Source organism: Chrysochloris asiatica, unplaced genomic scaffold, assembly GCF_000296735.1.
Source record: "Chrysochloris asiatica unplaced genomic scaffold, ChrAsi1.0 scaffold00280, whole genome shotgun sequence".
In the NCBI taxonomy this organism is placed as follows: Eukaryota; Metazoa; Chordata; class Mammalia; order Afrosoricida; family Chrysochloridae; genus Chrysochloris; species Chrysochloris asiatica.
In genome coordinates this window covers 264207-269051 of record NW_006408798.1, presented here as the reverse complement: position 1 = coordinate 269051, position 4845 = coordinate 264207, and the positions used below count along the sequence as shown (strand labels likewise).

Below are 4845 nucleotides of genomic sequence, written 5' to 3'. Positions count from 1 at the left end.
TAGATAGATAGATAGATAGATAGATAGATAGATAGAAAGTAGATAGATAGATAGATAGATAGATAGATAGATAGATAGATAGAATTAGATATATGTAAGTAAATTTATGAACCATATTGTCATGTTGTTGTTGTAGTTATTAAATGCTGCCGAGTAAGTTCCGACTCGTAGCGACCCTGTATAGGTTTTCCAAGGAGCAACTGGTGATTTCAACCACTGACCTTGTGGTCCAGTTCTTTATCTTATAGTACCATACCATGTTATTAGATATACACAAATGAGCTCAGACTTGTAGCAATGTTATGTATCATAGACATATTGCCCAGTCCTTGCCATCTTCACAAACACTGGTATGTTTCAGTTCATTGTTCTGGCTATGACATAAATCCATCTCATTGAGAGTTTTCCTCCTCATCACTAACCCTGTATTTGACCAAACCTGGCAAACTTTCCTAGTGATTTTACTTTTGTAACAGACTTGATAACACTTAATAACTACAATAACAAAATGACATGTTCAATGTAAGTAAGCTGAAGTCTTGCCATTTTTGCTTCCAAGGAGCATTATACATACAATTCTTCTAAGATTCATTTGTTCTTCTGGAAGTCAAAATTCTTTGTCATGTTGTTGAGTGCCATCAAGTTGGTTTTGACTCATAGTGACCCTGCACAGAGTTTCCAAGGTTTTAAATCTTTGGGGGAGCAGGAAGTTTCATCTTTCTCCTGTGGAACATCAGCAGGCTTGAACCATGGACTTGTGGTTTTAATTCCTATCACATAGATTCACCAAACTCCCTTTAAAAACTCTAAGTTTGTGATATTCTTTTTAAACTGCTTCAAGATTTTATTTTACATTTTCCAGTATTATTCATATTGTTTTGATACCATACAATTGCTTGTGCAGTTGCATTTTTAAATGCCATTTGTGTTAACTGTGGTCAACTTTTTTTTGTTTTTTAAAAATATGTTTCAAATGATTATATGCATTCTCTGGCATATGAAGGTATGTCAGTTTACTTATCAATTTGACACGCCAACACTTGTCTATACCCAGGTACTATTCAAGGGAACACTGAATGGTTTAAAATTAGGAAAGGTATGCATCAGGTTTGCATCTTTCAACATATTTATTTAATCTGTATGTTGAGCAAATAATCTGAGAAACTGGATTATATAAAGAAAAATATAGTATCAGGATTTAACCTACCATTTGCGTGTGCTACAACCTTGTTTGCTGAAAGTGAAGAGGACTTAAAAGTCTTACTGATGAAGATTAAAGATTACAGCCTGTGGTATCAGTTGCCTATCACTGTAAAGAAAACAAAAACCCTCACCACTGTATCAATAAACAACATCCATAAAAGTGCAGAAAAGATTGAAGTTGTCAAAGACGTCATTTTGCTCAGATTAACAACCAACACTCATGGAAGTTGCTGTTGTTGTTAGGTGTCATCAATTCGGTACCGACTCATAGCAGCCCTATGCACAACAGAATGAAACACTGCCTGATCCTCGGCCAACCTCACTACTGTTGCCACGCTTGAGTCCATCGATGCTGCCACTTAGCCAATCCATCTCGTTGGGGGTCTTCCTCTTTTTCTCTGATCCTCCACCTTACCAAACATGATATCCTTCTCCAGTGACTGGTCCCTCCTAACAATATGTCCAAAGTGTGAGAGCTGAAGTTTGGCCATCCTGGCCTCCAAGGAGCACTCTGGCTGCACTTCTTCCAACACAGATCTGTTAGTTCTTTTGGCAGACCATGGTACTTTCAATATTCGCCTCCAACACCATAACTCAAATGCATCAATTCTTCCACAGTCTTCCTTATTCACTGTCCAGCTTCCACATGCATATGAGGTTATTGAAAATACCATGGCTTGGGTCAGGTGCACCTTAGTCTTCAAGCTGACATCGTTGCTCTTCAACACTTTAAAATGGTGGGTGCAGCAGATTTGCCTAATGTAATACATTGTTTGATTTCTTTTTCTTTTCTTTTTAAGTTTTATTGTGAGGGTTACGTGAGAGAACATCAGCTTTACACTCATCCCATCGTATTTCATTTCATTGCAATGATTACAATCCCCTCTGTGCATCATCATATAACACCAAATGGTACACCACACAGGCCCATCACCCAACCCCTGGCTGCCAGCATAATAGCCCTTCTCCCTCCCTGAGTCCAGTGTCCCCAGCTGCTCCATCTGTCTGCATCATCTTGTCTGTCTCCATCACTGGTGTTCCTACCTCTCTGGGCAGGGTCCCGCTCTCCATTCTTCCCATTTAATGGTCCCAGAGACCTTTGCTCCTGGGCTGCAAAATCAATCACTGTCCTCCTTTTGTCAAAAAACATCTACCTCTATATTTCCTAGTCTCATAGTCAGACCTGATGGCAATTATTCACTATTGTACCACAAGAGTCTTATCCCCATTTCCTTTTGCCAGCCCGATCCCAACAGATTGGAAATCATTCAGTGGTGATTCTATCTTTCCCTGCCCTGTCTGGAACTAGGCTCCCTCTTGAAAGCTTGTAAGCCAGTCACTTCCTGCCTCTATAGGCCCCCCCATTTTGGGTAGCCAATGTCTATGTTGCCCATCCCTGTCAATCCTGTGTACCAAAGGCATGGGAGTGATCCTCACTGTAAATATTATTTTCTTTTTTGAGCTACTACATCCATAAGTATAGGTAAAGTTCATCAAATTGTAGCAGGTTACTCTTTCCCCTACCCCTTCTTTCTTCTTCTAGTCGAGTTCTTATCATCCAGCCATTGAAGCCAGGTCATATGGCAAGTATGGGTGTTTCTTGTGCATCTCTGACTTCATATGCAGCTGGATGCTTCACTCTCCGCTCTAGTCCTCTGTGGCCATGTCACTGCCTCTGGGACCAGCAACCCCCGGGTCTTGCCATACTGCTGACCATCCAGGTCTCCACCCGGGTTCACAGGGGTCTATTGAATGTCATCGGGTTTAGCTTGAAACTTCATTGCTTTTTTTCCCCCCCTCTTCCCTTATTGGTGACCCCTTGTTTGATTTCTTGATTGTTGCTTTCATGAGTGTTGATAGTTAATCCAAGAAGAATGAAGTCCTTGACAACTTCTATCTTTTCTCCATTGATAAGAACATTGCTTATTGGTCCAGTGGTGAGGATTTTTGTTTTCTTTACATTGAGGTGCAATCCATACCGAAGGCTGTGGTCTTTGATCTTCAAAATGAGGAGGGAACAGCTATAAACATCCATTAATAATCAGAACATGGAATGTATGAATTATGAATCTAGATAAATTGGAAATTGTCAAAAATGAAACAGGATGTATAAACATTGCTATCTTAGGTATTAGTGAGCTGAAATTGATTAGACTGGTATTGGCCATTTTGAATCTGAAAACCACATGGTTTACTATGCCGGGAATGACAAATTGAAGAGGAATTGTGTTACATTCATTGTCAAAAACAACATATTAAGATCTGTTTTTCAGCCAAGTATCTTATTTCTGCAAGCAATCTGTTGGGAAATCCTGGCAACATGGATGTACCACCTATGACTACCAAATTCTCTGCTAGTTGCTTTCCTATATCTATTGGGTACTTCATAAGCAAATCCAGTATTAAAGTGGCAACTGATTTTTCTTCATTATCTTGTTCAAAAAGAATTTCCACAACTGAATCTCTGATTGCCCCATCTCTCCATCTAATGGGTAGTCAACATTTGGGGGTGGTGTGGAGTGCTCAGTTCTCCCATTAAGGTTTAAAATTTTGCTTCTTGGATATTTAGTCCATGCTTGAGATCACTTACACAGCAAGTGCGAACTTCAATGTCCTTTAGGACAGCTTCTGGAATTGAACCCATCACTGAGAGAAGTCTCTGTTCTTTAGCAGCACTTGTATAAACAGTACATTGTTCTAACAGTTGAGCTTCCAATTCCTTGTGAAGAGCTTTTCTTCCTAGAAACATGCTTCCCAACAATTCAGTACTGGGGTGGCTTCATATACAGGTAACACCAGGCTTTCCCTATATCCACAATCCAGGACCATGGCAGAGTTAATCCCAGTGTCAGAAGAGCCATTGTTGTTGTTTGTTGTTAAGTGCCATCGAGTCGGGTCAGACCCATAGCGACCCTGTACAGGGTTTCCGAGGGTGTAAATCTTTACGGGAGTAGAAAGCCTCATCTTTCTCCCGCGGAGCGGCTGGTAGTTTCGAACCGCTGACCTTAAGGTTTGCAGCCCGATTCATAACCACTACGCTACCAGAAGAGCCATTAGATGACCTGAAATGAGTAAGACAGATGGAACCTCAAAATATTTGAAAAGAACACAAGCAAGAGTCTCTCTGAAGTGGGAGGGACATAGCACCGACTCAATCACCACAACTTGCTCTCTCTGGGATTCACCAACAGATGTCTGAAATAGAGTAGTGGATGAATTCCTTCAGTTAGGAATATAATTCTTCTGTATTGATATTGTACTGAACAACTTTAATAGGCTTAGGCACACTGGTTCTTTTTTATCATACTAGGAATTATAAATCTTAGACTAGTTTCTCCAACAAACCCACACTTGGTAAAAGCCTCTCCCAGGTCTATAACCACTTCCATTTTCTCCTCTCTGCTTCCCAGACCCTTGTACAGAGGCATGATGAGGATGAGGAGGGGGGATGAGGAGAAGGAGGGCGTAGACCCACGGCCAAATGGCCTTGGTTCTCCTAGGGTTTGGGAGGGGGGATTTTTATTTTTTGACAACTATCATTTTTATTTCAAAGTACAGCTATATTGAAAGTATCTTTGATGTAACCTATGTACAGTGATCTAAGTGGAGTCCTGGATTGCTATGAGTCAGAACCGACTGGAA

The 4845-nt window shown here is 40.6% G+C and overlaps 1 pseudogene; it reads right to left on the bottom strand.

Moving 5' to 3' along the window:
• Positions 1 to 3444: 3444 nt before the first annotated feature.
• On the bottom strand, positions 3445 to 4631 carry LOC102826589 (annotated as a pseudogene).
• Positions 4632 to 4845: the final 214 nt, after the last annotated feature.